Here is a 17,145-nt window from a genome sequence, read left to right as displayed (position 1 = left end):
TTGGTCACAGCTGAGTCAGGCTGGACTGGGTCCAGGGATGAGCCCAGCTCCCCTCCCATAGGCATGCAGTTCCACTCCCTGGCAACACCAGCACCCTCCACTATGTAAAATTCACTCTGCCTCTCCCAAAATAAACGTCCTCATGATGTTACGCTGTGCTGTTACTACATCCATCATAGAGGAGCGGCCCTTTTGGAGATGCAAGGCTGACTACATGTGTGCAACTCATGCAGTAGTGAATTATATGTTGTTAATAATAACAATTACTTCAAGCTGGTAGAAATGGCCTAAGCTACAAGACTCTCCTGAAATAATGGGCAGCACCACAAAGCATCCCATGCATCTGTCACCACTCCTTCTGCCTTACTTTCATACTCCAGGGAACTGAAGGAGCTGTGCAGAAATGTGACACAGACTTTATGGCCAAAGGACACAGGCTGGAGCTGTTCTAACTCCACACTGAGTGTGGTTATATGTGTGCATGTATGCCAAAACGCAACTGGTGCTCTGTTAGGAGAAACGGACCCTATTATAATGTGAACATGAAACCCAGCAGCTATTTTCCTGGAAGTGCAGTGAGAAAGAAAATGGAAACAAAGAGTATTTTTGTTACTTTCCCTCAGCCAGGAGACCTTGCAGACAGTGAGATATATTTTCTGCTCATGTTCACTGGTCATCACTCTACTACAGTGATGACTACAGTGTAGTTCTGTCAATTTACTTTAGCAGAGATGTGACCTACTTGCCTGAAATTTACACAGACAATCCATCAATCAGTTGCAAACGGTGTGTTTCAGTCAGCTTTAGCATATATGCATCTACCCTTTGTCAAGACACGCACTGTTCATGTTCAAAGCAGCCCAAATACGTTTTTATGAATAGAGATCTCAGACATTCCTATAGCAACCTAATACTGTCAGTCAGGAGTAGATTTTTAATGGTTTCCAGCAGCACAAAATGCAAAGCAGTGCACTGTGGCATCATGTGTTTTACTGAGAAAATAGTGCAAGACTTTTGTAGCACTGGGATTTCATAGTACATTATGTAAGCTACAAGATCTTTTTTCTTTTCTTTATATATTTTTCCTAGAGCTTTTTCATCTACTCTCAAGCTTTAAGCAGCTCTAGCTGTTTATATAGCCATTAACAGACAGGCAGAATGGCTTATGTTTAAAAGGGAATTTCTTCCTCTGAGCTTCAATAAATTACTATTTTAAATTAGAATCTGGGTGGTAACTATAAAAGCAAAAATTTAGGGAAAAAAAACGTGTCTGCCTGCTAGTTTTTAATACAGCTTTTCTATGCAGAAATAGTATGGTTGTAAAAGCACTGCAGAAGTTTTTAAGGGTTTTTTTATACATTCAGTCATCCCCAAGCTTTTTTCCAACTAGTACATATGTAGGGAAAGAGTGTAGTATTCTAATTTTCTAAGAAAACAGAAGCTAAATTGATGAGCTCTGAAGTTCTGGGTTTGCACTATTTATTAAGAATTTTCATAATGGATTTTCCTTGCTCAGATCCACCCTTCCCCCAAACATATTTCAAACATTTTCTGTTTTAAAATTTCCTGGAAATTCTTTTCAGGGTTTAGTACAAAAAGCAGTACAAAAAGCATCATGAGGTTAAGAGGGCAATTCACTTGGAAAAGATATGTGCCAGTGGTGTGATTTGAGGGCAGAATATTTTCCATCTTTAGTATCAAGAACAACGTATACTTCTGTATTCTGGTAGTGGCGAAGGCAGCAGCTGTTCTCCCAAGGGTCAGACAACTCCTTTAAACTTACAAAACTGGTTGACACAATGCTTACTTTTTCAAAAGGCTCTGAATAATTGCTGTTGTAAGACTTTATATTACTGCTTTAAAACTACTTAAAGTTTTTCTCCTGTATATACAATCAGTTTTCTTTGGTTATTCTGATTGTCTTTATTTTTAGTCTTTTCTCACTAAGGGATTTGATTGGTGACTCCAGATAAGAATTACATTTCTGGTACTGTTGAATATTTGTTACAAAAATGGCAGAAATTTTTAAAATGTGATATAAGAAACACATAGGTCGTAACCTCCACTATTCATGGTCTAGGAATGTGTTCTAGGAAAATACAGGTGTTTAACAGATATGCCAAGGAAGAAATTTGGTAGATGTAGTTACGCTCAAAAATACTGGGGATGTGATCCTAAATTTGTTTGTTGAAACAACACTTGAGTAAGTATCAATCATTTCATACATTTTTCCACCTAAGACTAATATGCCCCCCAAATGCTTAGTCCCAGATAGGTGAATTTTCCTTTTAGATCTGAAAGGGTTGTATATGGGTCTTTCGCTAGGCTGCTGCTCCTGGCTAGAGAGAGACCTTTCTTTCCCAAATGGGTAGCTTAGGTAGGATGCTGTGCATAGCTCCACATGTGTCTCTGGGCCAAATTCAGAGCTTGCTGTAGGGCTATGCAGCTTAATCAAAGTCCATGGATGTCTTCTCCTTCCAACCCCAACTTTTCCCATTGTGATGGCTGGTATACTCAGATGTCACTGTAGGCTGATAATTATTGTTGTAATATTTATAAGTGCAGATTTTTCTGCAGCTCTTCTCTTCCTCTCTTCAAACTCCAGTGAGGCTTTGATATGCAGAAATAAGACCAAAGACAGGTTTTACGAGCAGGGTTTGAAATACAAAGCTGATGGTTTAGGACAGATATTATAACCTCATCAGCTGAACAGACAAGAGCTCTATCTGCCTGCCTGTCCATCACAGGTCCTTAATGAGTCCTTTGGAAAAAAGATAAAACCAGGAAATCAGAGCTGTAGAATGCCTCGCTTTTCTGAGACACCTGGCAGGTAGCATTGATCGTTTCTAGGAAAAGCAATAAACTGAAGAGTAGGCAGCTTTTTTGCGAACTGTTCAAGCCAGATCATGCCTCACTGCAACTTTATAGAGCTAAATGTGTGATCCCATCTCAGAGGGAATGGGAGACCTCAGCTGTTCAGCAAAGCTGGGAGAAGATCCGGCCAAACAGCTAACCTCAAATGAGCAGCAGCACAGCAGGCTTCTTGGAGAAACTTGAAGTTGAAAGCACAGACTCTTGCTTTTTGTCAGGTTTTTGTTAGAGGTAAGTTTTCTGTACCAGGCCACTGAAATTAGAGGGAGAAGCAGAGCTAGCCTTTACTGTTATTGCCATGGGAAGGAGAAACTGATTTCAGTGGAAGTTTTAAGTTGCCTGTGCTTATCTGAGGGCATTCTTCTGCTGGGGTCTGAGCTGAAATATAGTGCTGCAGGTTGAGACAAGTATTCGTACCATCAAGAAAGGAAGGAAATTAATTTGCTTGGTCCTCATCAGATATAATTAGAAATATTCAAATGGAAAAAACCCAAGGGAAAAATTAGCTTGAATTTACTGAACAAAAATCCAAATGTATGCATGTATTTATGTGTTAATGTAAGATTCATTAGACAGTTTTGGAGATTTTCAGGGGAAGTAGTGGAAGATAAATTCCTTAAAACTTGAATGAGCAGGCTGTGCGAATCACTCTAACGTATGTCAAGGCACACGAATTGCCTAGGAAGCGCCCACATGACCTACAAGATACCTAGTGTAGAGCTTTATAAGAGAGGAGAAAGGTCCACAGGCACTAATGGAAATTAAAAAAATCCAGCCTTCCTTTTTCTGCAGTGAGATCCTGCTGTCCTCTGGGGTTTTAAGACTGTCCACCAGATTCTTTCTGGACATACCCAGCGTGCAAATAGGAAGGAGAGCACTTGTTTATCTCCAGTTTCTTCATCACTGCAGCATCTGTACCACTGTACAAAAGCTGCCATTTTAGCAGGAAAGAAAATATTCCTTCCCCATGTAGGGTGCAGTCCATGGTAGGAAACGATCTATTTACTAAGGCCACAGAGTGATCCTGAAATGTAATTTACTGAAAACTAGACAGTGGGGAGGAAGAGAGGTGGCCTGTGGGGAATGTGTGGGGCCATAACATTAGCAGTGGGGTTGTCCTTAGCAGATATTTTAGTTATTCAGTAAACTCAGATAGAATCATGATTCAGGAATATTCAGGGCAACTCCCTCTTGCTTGTGACTGAAAAAGGAAACATTACAAATCAGATGGCAAAAAGCAAAGAAAAGAAGAAGAAAAATTAAAAAGAAAAAAGGAAAAAAGCAAAAAGATAAAGCAGAAGAAAAAGAAAAAATAAAAATCTGTAAACCTTCATGCAAATTCACAAGGCTTACAGATAACATGTATTTTTTTCCTGCTCAGTGTTGATTACCATTCAGCCCGTGGGGGCTGGCTGTAATAGACCTCCCAAAGGAAGGCTGGCGTGCAACAGCGTGTGGGTGAATGGGAAAGGCCCAAGCCTCTGATGTGTTTAACATACTGGTTTGGAAACAGTCGTTGCTTCATGACTGAGATACAAATAGAGAATTACCAGAAACCTCAGAAGTTCTGACTGTAACAAGAGCAATGCTGCTTTTTGCTATTCCCTACCAATCCCTAACATCTGTATCTTTTCCTCCATCCTGCAGCCAGCCTAGCCATCCCTTGCAGACAGCTGATGGCCACCAGCCTCTCTGTAGGTTGGCACGTGTTAAGCCCCACCCCACTCAGCTGATTTCCCTGCAGAGGTGTTAGGAGGATTGGCCGGGCTATTTAAGAGCTGAAATTGATGCCCCAAGAAGGGCAAAAGGCTACAGCTAGAGTCTCATTTAAAAGATTTAGTTAAATATTTTTAGAGACATTTACTTGCACTTATAAGGCATTCCACTGCCAGAGTTCAATAAACATCTCAAGCTGAGTAGTACATCTAGGTGCCATTTCACCAAAAAATGTGAATTATCCAATGTTTTCTTGTATCTGCTTAGTTCTCTCCCTGAAATGGAAAGGAAAGGAGGATTATTTAAGCATGGGGCAGGAGAGTTCAAGCCTGGTTTTGCAATGCCTGCTCTCATAAGCAGTCCCTGTGAGATTACTTGGAAGAATAACGGCTGCGTTCTTCCTGTCTGCAGAGCACATCAGGAAGCTGAAGCCAAAGTTTTTTTTTTTTCTTACTGAAAAAATCAGATTAAGGTCTATGCCTGAGACTTGGTGAAATGGGGAGGTGCCTGCCAGAGCTCCCCATTTTCCATGTGGCCATTACTCCAGCACAGATTAGGAAAACGTATTTGGTTCTCTACCTCTGCCCAGCTGGGAGTAATCCAAGGTCTAGGTTGTCACTTCAGGACAGATGGAGTCAGCTATTTGTCCTCCTCACACCCCTTGGGTGTGTGAAATGGCCTTTCCTGTACCCATATGCCCGCTGTGCACAGGGTGTGGTATTCTGCCTCGGGAACCTCCCTCACACTGGAGAAATCCCTCCTCATTATTGCATGATGGCCAAGTGACCCTTACCTTTACGCCATCTGTAACAATCATACCACCATGTTTCCCAGTACAAGGGAAGGGGGCACTCAGAATTACCAGCTGTAAGGCTGTGAACAGAGAAGAGGTGAGGTCTGTCTGCCTCTCTCTGTCTCACAGGTTCAGGATGTGGAATTGCCAATAACAGGCTCCAGTAGAAAGGCTTCAAAGACTGTTGATGGCTTTGGCACTTTTTAAATTATGTATTAAAATTTAATTATAATATATATCTAAAAATGCACCATTCTGTAAATTGAAATACGTTTCTCCCTCAGCCCTTCTTTTTTTCCAACATCGTAGTTAGAGAGGCTAAGATAAAAGTAAGAAAATCCGAGCAAGCTAATCTGATGCGTGTTTTCCTGTCAAATCTTTGAGATGCAGTGAATAATTGCAGGCAGAGCAGACAAATTAATGCGTTCTAGAGCTGCTAAAAAGACCATGGTAAGAAACAGAAGACAACTAAATGCATGTGACTCCCCTACCTTTTCTAGGCTGCACGAGGATCCCAGGGAAGCATTGCATGTTGTCTGGCTCTTTTCTCTGCCTTCCTTACCCTCTTCTAAGGGTAGATATAAAAGAGGATTAATTGAAAAAGCATTTGGTGTCTTCTTGCAGCTCACTACCAATCTAAGCTAAGATTTATCAAGAGATCAGCCTACTCTGTGGTGCAGCAAAGATTAGTCAGGCTTTAGAATAAAATTCATTGGAAAAAAAGTTCACTAAAAATAAACTGTCATGCTTTTATCCAAGGACTTTAGTGCAAGGACTACAAATAGACACCAGTGCTTAAAATAACATGGAATCACAATGCAAGAATGAACAAGCACCTGTCTTGTTTTGAGATGTGTAAAATATGAATTTTAATACCTCTGAACTGGATGGGGTGTTTTTGAAGGAAACAGAAACTCTATTATTTTTAATCGTTAAATGGCATCATGTTATTAAATAAGCATACATATAGACACATCAGTGGGGATCTTCCCACTAATGAACACCACTGAAATCTTTGGTGCCTAAAAATGCCTTGATATTTGGAAAGTGGCAGAGTGCTTTACATCCCAAACAACCCTGACACCACTGTTAGGGATTTAGCACATCAAACCTGGTTCACAGAGAGCAATGTGACTCCTCTGCCCAGCACAAACTATAAAACACATTCAGTGTCTGAGGCAGACTGATAATTAGTAAGAGATTAAATGCAATCAAGCAACCAAAGGCGTTTGCTGTTTGTTTGTATTAAAGCTTATTGCACATTAGTGGAAACAAACAACACAGTAACCCAACTATTATAGCATCCGGAAATAATGCTGCAAGGGACCTAAGGAGGTTTTCCAGTCTTCATCTGAGACAGGATAAATCGCTCTGGTCTCATCTCTCACAGATTTTTGTTTAAACTAGAGGGTCAGTGAAGGACATCCTCAGTCTCTGCAGGCTACTTGTGCAGAGTAGAGAGTTTCCGTAACATCTAACCTTAGCCTCCTTTCTAAACAAGTTCTTTTCCTTCTATCTGCTACAGCCACAGACGGAAAATAGTTTGTCCCCCATAGAGCAGCCTATTTCATAATGGAGTGCTTTTCTGATCCCCACATCTTAAATTTAAATACGGTTTTGTGAGAAGAGTTGCATTTGTTATATTAAAGCTTACAAGAGATGCAGTCCAGTACTCAGTTCCCACTGTACATCCACAGGATAAAATTCCCCTATTGTTCCAACCATAATAAAGCTATCAGTCACCTGGGTTTATAATGTGGTATTTTAATGACAGTTTGCTATATTCAGCATAACCTGTTTCCATTTCACCAGCAGGGAAGATTCAGGGCCTCTCTTGTTTACACCTTGCAAAAAGAACCCTTGTTTTGTGAAAACTCTACCTTTTTACATCTGTTCAGAGAGCCTACTTTAACTCCCAGATCGTAAATGTAAGTTATTTTGCTTCTTACTGAAGAATGTCAGGAAGATGTCTTTGGGGACTAGCCTCATTTTGCTGTATTATGGTGTTTATGTGTCTGGCCCTTTGGGCCAAATGTAGTGATATTCTGTACTCTGTACCTCAGTGTATGCTCTCAAATTCACAGACTGGCCATCAGATACAGAAAAATGGAAAGTGAAGAACTTTGCAAGATGGAATCAATCGCACTGTTCAGTGGGTCATGAAGCGTTCTGCATGCTCACATAAGGGAGCGTTATCATTAGGACAGTAAGGCCAGTGATGTCTATCTTATTTTTCAAAATTTGTTTGTAGAAAATCTTACTTTATTTTTTCTTCTGCATTATAATACTGGCTGCATTTTGAGTAGCGTCTTGAGTTGAAACCTGATGATCCTCATTGTGAATAAGGGTGACAGTGTCTAGCTCAACATAAACTTGTTGCAAATTTAGGTGGCATATTCCGCTTTTCTAATAACATGTTTCATTTTCATTATTCTGCCTAGCCACAAATGGGATTCAACTTGCTATGCTATCTTAGCTTCCTCTTTGTTTTCCTTCTGTAAAGACACCGTTTGGGAAGTGTAATTAGAACAAAATAAGAACTTAGTACATTGTCTGGATTAAAGCACCTTGCTTTTTGATGAAATTTTTCCTAGAATCTGACAGGGTAAGCACAATGGTTCATTAGGTCAGCAGTAAAGCATGAGAGGAAAATTTTTAGATGATTATCCATTGGCAGCTAAGTAAACTATTTGAGCAGACAGCAAAATGCTGCATTGTTGGTCAGTTTAGTTTTATGCTGTTGTAACTCTCTTAAGCTGAATGGTATAACAAAATTAAAAAGGAGGACTAAAGCTGGTAGTGACTCTGGCCTAAGAGTGCTCCAGGACTTTGCCTTAATTCTCATTTCACGTGCATTACTGCAATTCCAGCAGTGAATCCAATGAACTGATAGTCCATATTCTCGCTGCAGTTCTCACGGACTCCAGTATGAATCGTCTGATGCCAGCGTAAGGAGAATTAAACTCGGCAAAATCAGACTTCTCTAAGACTAGTGTAATAAACCTGCGGGTCAGGTCATTTGTATACTTTTTCTAAGGACAATATTTTTAAATGTCATTGTATGAGTGAGATTTAGATGTCTGTTCTATGGAAAATGCCTATGTATTATCATTGTCACCTACCTGGACTTGTGCAAGGCATTTGACACTGTCCCACATGACATCCTTGTCTCTAAATTGGAGAGACATGGATTCGATGGATGGCCCACTCAGTGGATAAGGAATTGGCTGGATGGTCGCACTCAAAGAGTTTTGGTCAACGGCTCAATGTCCAAGTGGAGATCGGTGACGAGTGGCGTTTCTCAGGGGTCGGTACTGGGACCGGCACTGTTCAACATCTTTGTCGGCGACATGGACAGTGGGATCGAGTGCACCCTCAGCAAGTTTGCCGACGACACCAAGCTGTGTGGTGTGGTCGACACGCTGGAGGGAGGGGATGCCATCCAGAGGGACCTTGACAGGCTGGAGAGGTGCGCCCGTGCGAACCACATGAAGTTCAACAAGGCCAAGTGCAAGGTCCTGCACATGGGTCAGTGCAATCCCAAGCACGACTGTAGGCTGGGCGAGGAATGGATTGAAAGCAGCCCTGAGGAGAAGGACTTGGGGGTATTGATTGACAAGAAGCTCAACATGAGCTGGCAGTGTGCACTTGCAGCCCAGAAAGCCAACCGTGTCCTGGGCTGCATCAGAAGAAGTGTGTCCAGCAGGTCAAGGGAGGTGATCCTGCCCCTCTACTCCGCTCTTGTGAGACCCCACCTGGAGTACTGCATCCAGCTGTGGGGTCTCCAGTACAGGAGAGACATGGACCTGTTGGAGTGAGTGCAGAGGAGGGCCACGAAGCTGATCAGGGGGCTGGAGCACCTCTCCTATGAGGACAGGCTGAGAGAGTTGGGCTTGTTCAGCCTGGAGAAAAGGCTGCTCCGGGGAGATCTCATTGCAGCTTACCAATACCTGAAGGGGCCTACAGGAAAGATGGTGAGGGACTGTTTATCAGGGAGTGTAGTGACAGGACAAGGGGCAATGGGTTTAAGCTGAAGGAGGGTCGATTTAGATTAGATGTTAGAAAGAAATTCTTTACTGTGAGGGTGGTGAGGTACTGGAACAGGTTGCCCAGAGAGGTTGTGGAGGCCCCATCCCTGGAAGTGTTTAAGGCCAGGTTGGATGAGGCTTTGGGCAACGTGGTCTAGTGGAGGGTGTCCCTGCCTGTAGCAGGGCGGGGTGGAACTAGATGATCTTTAAGGTCCCTTCCAACCCAAACCATTCTATGATTCTATGATTGTAACATAGTTCCTGCGAATTATTTCTGATTTTTATTGGGGTGACTGGGATCTAGCATTCTGAAACAGGAAGCACAGGACGGTTTGTTACAAAATAAAGTTACTAAGAAGTACATTAAGGTTTGCACTAGCTTGTCTGTATTGTGTCTAGGACTTTGCATTCAAAGAGAGCACCTAGAGTATCTTACATCTACACAGGCAATTATGCAAAGTAAGAGTGCATTGACACTCACACACTACTTTGCATGACCTTCCCATATTGATGATCTTCTAGATATAAGGAATGTGAGTCCTAATATTAACTTTGTAAAATAAATGCTACCTAGAAGTGATGTAAATGTCACATCCAGGGGATTAGATTGAGATAGAAGGTCATAAAACACGGAAAAAATTGTTCTTAAGAAACAGCAGCCTATAAAGATGCCTTAGCATTTTCCATACTGGTCTATAAAATCTCTTCCCTCTCAAGGCAAAAGGTGGATAGCATAAAGGATTTGGATACAAGTTTGCAGAGATCATACCGGTGCTTGAAATGAGGAAGACGCACTACAGACTGATTTGCTTTCTGGAAGACTGCTGGGATGAAGGGAAGGTAAAAAAACCACACTGGCTTTTAGTTTATAAAGCTAGAATCGTTAGGGGATGCTATGCAGGGACCTTGAATATGGTAACGGTTAGTGTTTGCTTTCATTGGAAAACAGTCTGTGAGAGCTCTGGGCTATGTAAGGACTATCAAAACAGGTACCTTGTCTACTACCACCAGCCCAAGATAAAGTCTGTGCTACTGAGCTGTGAGGCTTTCTCCTAGGTTTCTGTTCTGAGGCAGTTATTTGTGTGATTTCGAGGCTCAGGAGATTGTCTACAAGCATAAAGTGGCAGAAGCCTTGAGTCTCTGCCATGAGTCTTGCAGTGTTTGGTGCTGCATCAGCCAGTTTGAGTCACTTCATTGATGGGTCTCTGGCGTTGTCCCCCCAGCGCGTGCGCTGCTCATCTCCTCTGCCAGGGAGCCACTTCTCCTGTGCCCCTTCAATCAGATTTCCTTATCAAAATTGAAATAAAACAGCAATAAAACCACTGTATTTCTGCAGTGGTCTTCAAACATGTTTCTGCATCTTAACACTGTTGTGGGCAGCATTACATTTACTGTGCTGACAGGTGAGTGGAGGTACAGAGAAGTTTGGCAGATCACCAAAGTAGCAGTGAACCCATGAGAGAGCCAAGGACAAGTCTATAGCAGTTAAAACTCTAAAAAATAGTAGTGAACTAATTCATCATTAACTAGCTTATTTAGCATCAATAAAGCTGAGATGGCTTACTCCACTGTAAGTTTTCCCTTAAAAGTGCCAAATTGTCCTAATGGTTGCCATTATAATTCATATCCTGATTCAAATTCACAGTAGAATAAAAACACTGATAAAAGAACTTGAGTGTATATCTTTGTCTTTCAGCAGCTGTCTTGTCTCCTGGAGAGCATTTGGTGGTGCCTACAATGAACTGTCTTCAGTTAGCCCTTTGAAATAGTTGCCAGGTATCAAAAAATTCCTGTGTATGTTTCTGGTCCAAGATCAGTCTTTCTATCAAATCTGCTGCACAACTTCCTTCTGGCTGGTTGACACTTTTTCCCAGGGTTCATCAGTTGTGGGTTTTTTGGTGGTGTTTTTTTGTTTTTTTCTTGGTTAGATTTAAAAAAGCTAGGCCTATGGGCAGAGCTTTCACTAATGTTAAAGGAAAAAGGATATGATCAGGAATGTAACTCCTCTGAGTTTTCCTATACCCATTGTAGTTCTGCCTTTAAAATATCTCTGTGTAGTACACAGAACCCAGCTTTTTCTTGCACTGATTGTTTTTATGTCTGTTTCAAACTGACAACTATATATATAAAATAGTAAGTTTTTTCAGATTCTCATGAACTTTGTATTTTCTCAATGAAAAAGAAATAAAGAAATGCAGAGATCCTGTTTGTTTTTCAAACCCGGACTGGGAAGTCTAGAAAGAAAGAACATACCAGCAGAAAGCTGTGATGAAAACCATTTCTAAAGGCAAATGTTTTGAATAACCTTCACACTGCCTGTGTAATACTGAATAGAATCCTTTCAGTGTATGGGGCCTTGGTAGTAAATCATGTGGACACCTCCTCTTCTGTTTGCAAGAGTGGTCCCTGAAACAAGGGGACTTACTGTTCTTCTGAGTTTATTTCAGCTCACGCTAATATTGCATGCTTTAAAAATAAATCTGTTCTTTCATTTGGAGCTTAAGCTATACACTCCCAAAAAGTCAGAAGGTGTTCTGCTTAAGGAAGTAATTAGGTATTTGTTTGACAGTATTGTATAGAAATTTTTTTCCCTAAGACATTGCACATCTACACTCAGTATCCCCAAAAGGAATTTGCATAGCCATTTATTTCCATGCTCCAGTCACAAAAGTTTGGAGATAGGAGTATTCTTTGATGGCATTGCAGACCCTCATTGCTGAAAAAAAGGTTTGAAGTTCGTCTGTACAGTGTGTCAGTATGGAATGATTTTTTTCTTTTATGACCTGAAAGCATCATAACTGAGCTAGAGAAAACTGAGCTGGGGAGTATAGTGTAAGTCTTTGGAAAAGGTGTCACAGGGGGGGAAAAAATGAATTACTATCTGTGAGATTGTAGGGAACAACTTCCATACTGGACAGAAACTGAATCGCTGCTCTTAACAATTTACTTAGTCTGCCTTTTTGGACAGACCTTTAAGTAATGAAGCCAATAAGATGCAAAGTGGATGAAGAAACTGGATTTTTTTTCCACATTCTTATTCTTTGTGGTGTGCAAGGGAGTGCTAAGGCACAGATGTACATTGAATGGAATTGTTACACAGTATTTAAGATGAGTGCAAGAAGTGAAGTGGAGGCTTCTCTGTTCTGTGTACCCTTAGCTTTCAGTGTTGTGTTTTTCATTACAAATGCCAGGATATTACAGTTGCCATCCTATGTAGTGTACTGAGAAAGAACCCAGTTGCTTAGTGTGACAAAATGTACTGTGGGGCACAGCCAAACCTCTAAGCAGTTTCCCCACCATCACTGTCATTCTTTTATGTCTAGAGGGAGGATGGCATGCTCTCCAGATGTGCTTGCATCTGGGTTTTTTTTTTTCCCCAAGCAAGATATAAACCAAAATCAATTGCCAGCTGCATTGTTCTGTTTGAGCAACTGAGGGGAGATTGTGCATAAAACCAGAAATGAGTGAATGAGATTTATATCTGCAAAAGCAAGAATGGGATAGCTCCTTCCTCCTACTCAGGTAAATCTCTTTCCTGGCATGCAGCTCAAGATTTTCAGAGAGCAAGGAGCCCACATCCTCTTATCAGACAGCCCTGAGGTTTGAGTACTTTCTCTGAAAATCACTAAAAGAAATAGGAATCCTCCATTAACTTTAGTATGGTTTGGTTCAGGTTCAAAAGCGTGGAGTCTTAGAAGAAGAGAGGAGATCTGGGTTCTGTCTCAACTTGTCTAACCTTTAGCAAGTCGCTCATGTTAGAGCCCTGCAGCTCTAGGTGATTGTGCAGTCCTGGAGAACTGTACCCAAGGGCAACATGCTCTGCTCACACATGTAGGAGAATGCGCAGTGTGCTGCCTTCTGCACCTGGTCATCTCGGTTGGCACGGAATAATGGGCGCCTTCGTTCAAGTCTTCCTTTCTGCTTCCTTTGGAGAAGCTACAGCTTGCAAAGAACTCAGCTTATGTAACTTTAGCTTTGGATTTTTCATGAAAATATAATATGATAATTATCATGCAGCTGACTCAGAAGAGAAATCAACCACTGACTGGGTCATGCAGTGGCATGATGTGGCTTAGAGGGCAGGACCATAATATTAGCCCAGGATGGCACAATTCAAATCTGTTATACTCCTATAACATTGTAAATGATACCAACTGCCCTAAGTCCCAAGCAGTTTTCATTACAATAATCAATTCTGGTTGTTGTGATATCCAGGTACTTTTCCTGTCTGTAGCCTTTTTATTGGCTGTGGAAAAGGGCTCCTGAGGCATCTCCTCCAGAGGGAAGTATCCAGTGATAGCTGAGTGAACTTTAAGACAGTTTGGGTCGGGCTAAGTAACCACAAAGGTTCTTTCTTTAAAACCTTTAGCATTATCATCTCAGACAAGCCCATGAGATCATGACACTGTCTCTTTTGTACATTACCCAGCGCTAGGAAGCTGCACATATCACACAGTCAAAGCACGTCAGCACTTGAGCCTCTACCTGCTGAGCTCAGTCTGTAATGGTTGAACATAAGGAAGATCTTCCAAGGTAATGCCTTGCTCCTTTGAGATCTGAGGTGAAACTATGTTATGAGCATGAGCAGAACCGTATAAAGTAGATCACAGGGCAAAAGCATCCTTGTAAAAAACATCCATCTTGTCCTTTCTTCATCCTCAGAACGAACCCATGGAAGTCTGTAAGAGAAAAGTATGACAGTCTTAGAGCTCACTAGGTCTGGACTAGGGCAGACTCAGGCTTGCAATAGTTTGCATCAGCTCAAGTTTCACAGGCCCTAACAAATTCTTTTGAAGCATTAGTTCGTTTTCCCCCATGTTTGTTTTTCTTGTTGTTTGTTTTGATGTGAATCAAGGTTGTACCTATTTCTCCATTGGTAACGAATCAAGAGAGAAATTAGCAAAAAAACCCCAACTAAGCAGAGAGAGTGACCACAGCAAGGGCATGTTGTTTGCTGTCTGCTAACCTTTATCCTGAGTGCCAGTCACAGATGCACCTCCTGAAACTTTTCTAAAACAGGATCTAAAACGAAGCTACTAATAAATAACATTTAGCTACTCATAAATAACATTTTGTTCACTCCAGCACTTTTAATTGCGCCTTACTACAAGCTTTGTGCCCCTCAGAGATTTGAGGTTTGAGTGTACTCATGGCAAAGTTTGCTTTTAGGGAGTTTTTTTTCCTTGTATATTGAAGTCAAGTAAGAGAAAGTGTCCTTCTTCATGAGGTCCTGTACTTATCTTGAGAAGTTAATAGCTCCCATTAAATTTTCCCCCTTTCCCTTTTTTGTGTTTACACCCCTTTTATGTCAGAGTGTGAAATTGTGAAAATGGAGTTAGGACACTCACATGTATTTACAAAGAACAAAGGTGGCATTCATTCAAGTTGTTTGGTTGTTTGCTTTCTTCTCTATTAATCTCTCATTTTGAATCTTTGTCCCACATTTCATCCTTCTCTTTGGTTACAGGTAGCTCGGCATAGGTACAGCAAATTCAGGTGTTAAAAAATATAAATATCCTCTCCACCCCCTTTTAATGACTGCTTGCAGTAAAATAAAAATGGTAATTCAGGCCGTAGATAGATTAAGGTTCAAAATCTCTAGCAAGGAGCAGAAAGAATTAAATACATGTGCATTGTGAGACAGCCCTTCTTCTAAAGCCTCTGGACAGTGTAGGACCAAACCAGACTCCCATCGTCCTTCAGACCTATTCGAATGGTGCAGCCCTTGCTAGCCACACCTGTGACTTTTCCTGCTTCACATACCACCTCATACATAAAACTGCTCAGGTGATGGAGTCTCACCAGGCATTAGTCATGGTTTCAGGATCATGCCCTAGTAAGATGGTTAATTTTAAAAGTACCATTGTGCCTGCTTCTGCGTGAATGGAGAGGGAAGATGAAGCAGAGGTGAGCTGCTGCTGCTGCTCTTTTGTGTAGCACAATGGTGGCTCAGCCTGTGCCAGAAGAGACCAAAGGGAAGACAGCTGGTTGCAGAGGAGAACAGACTTTGCATCTCTCCAGGGCAATACAGTTGGCAGTGCTTCTGTAAGACCTTTCTCACCACTGCAGTGCCCTACGTGCTTGTGGTGGGTTGACCCTGGCTGGAGGCCAGGTGCCCACCAGAGCCGCTCTCTCACTCCCCTCATTCACTAAACAGGGGAGAAAAGGCATAACGAAATGCTTGTAGGTCGAGATAAGGACAGGGAGAGATCACTCACTAATTGTTGTCACGAGCAAAACAGACCAAACTTAGAGAGGGAATTCATCTAATTTATTACTAGGCAAAACAGAGTAGAGGAATGAGAAAATAAAATCAACTCTTAAAACACCTCCCCCCACCCCTCCCATCTTCCCGGGCTCAACTTCACTCCCGGCTTCAACCTTCCCCCCCTCAGTGGCACAGGGGGACGGGGAATGGGGGTTACAGTCAGTTCATCACACGGTGTTTCTGCCGCTTCTTCCTCCTCAGGGGGAGGACTCCTCTCATCGTTCCCCTGCTCCAGCATGGAGTCCCTCTCACGGGGTGCAGACCTTCAGGAGCAAACTGCTCCAGCGTGGGATCCCCCACAGGGTCACAAGTCCTGCCAGCAAACCTGCCCTGGCATGGGCTCCCCTCTTCACGGGTCCACCGGTCTGGCCAGGAGCTTGCTCCAGCGTGGGCTTCCCACGGGCCACAGCCTCCTTCAGGTGCCTCCACCTGCTCCATCGTGGGGTCCTCCACAGGCTGCAGGTGGAATCGCTACACCCCCTCATCCTTCCTCCATGGGCTGCAGGGGGACAGCCTGCTTCACCATGGCCTTCACCACGGGCTGCAGGGGGATCTCTGCTCCAGCGCCTGGAGCACCTCCTCCCCCTCCATCTGCACTGACCTTGGTGTCTGCAGAGTTTCTTACATCTTCTCACTCCTCTCTCCGGCTGCAAAAGCTCTCTCTCTCTAAGTGTTTTTTCTTCTTCTTAAATATGTTATCACAGAGGCGCTGATTGGCTTGGCCTTGGCCAGTGGCAGGCCTGTCTTAGAGCCGGCTGGCATTGGCTCTATCAGACACAGGGGGAGCTTCTAGCAGCTTCTCACAGAAGCCACCCCTGTAGCCCCCCCCCGCTACCAAAACCTTGCCACGCAAACCCAACACAGTGCTCTTCTAGCAAAGGATTTTAGGCATAAGCTCTCCTGCCCCAATAGCACCTCACACAGGGGTGATGTGAAAAGGCTGAATATTTCCTTGTTGAAAATGGCAACAGACAAGAAATGTCTGGTTATTAATTATCTTTCCTTCACATGTCTGAGACACACGTTTTCTTCGTACCACTGGGCTGAAGCCTGTGTGTTACTATGGAACACATGCTGAAGTCATGGGCAACTGGCAAATGAGAGACATGGGGGCGGGTGATGTTCTGGCCAAATTCCACTTCAAGCTTTATGTTAAGGTCTATTTTCACAGGACCATTCACACTACATTGAGAAGAAAGCATCTAAAGTGTGAATGTTTCTATTGTAAAGGTTCCTCTTTGAAAGTTCTTTCCCCTTCTACATTGAAGGGAAGTAAGAGAAGCATTTCATATTTAAGAGAGCCAAACCCACGGCCTGTAGGTTGGGCTGCTGGACATAAGGAGATGGACAAAAGCAAACACTGAATAGAAACATTGAGCTCTGTTCTTTACAACTCTGATTGTTTAGGTCCAACACAGTTTTCCACATGAATTTCAAGTTGCTGAATTTACACCAGATACAGCATAGTA

The 17,145-nt window shown here is 42.4% G+C and overlaps 1 protein-coding gene across 10 annotated transcripts in view; it reads left to right on the top strand.

Annotated features, from left to right (window-relative positions):
* The window catches only part of SLC1A2 (solute carrier family 1 member 2), a 107,260-nt gene that overhangs the window by 26,271 nt on the left and 63,844 nt on the right, over positions 1 to 17,145 (top strand). The window contains exon 1 of one of the 10 annotated variants that reach the window (XM_054827384.1): positions 11,105 to 11,184. The exons of the other annotated variants lie outside the window; for them this stretch is intronic. The gene's annotated coding sequence lies outside the window, so the exon portion shown is untranslated. Of the gene's footprint in view, positions 1 to 11,104; positions 11,185 to 17,145 lie in introns of those variants that run through there. 10 annotated transcript variants of the gene reach the window in all.

Source organism: Grus americana, chromosome 5 (assembly GCF_028858705.1).
Source record: "Grus americana isolate bGruAme1 chromosome 5, bGruAme1.mat, whole genome shotgun sequence".
Classification (NCBI taxonomy): domain Eukaryota; kingdom Metazoa; phylum Chordata; class Aves; order Gruiformes; family Gruidae; genus Grus; species Grus americana.
The sequence above is the reverse complement of the archived record's forward strand: the minus strand, read 5'-3'. Positions and strand labels throughout refer to the sequence as shown.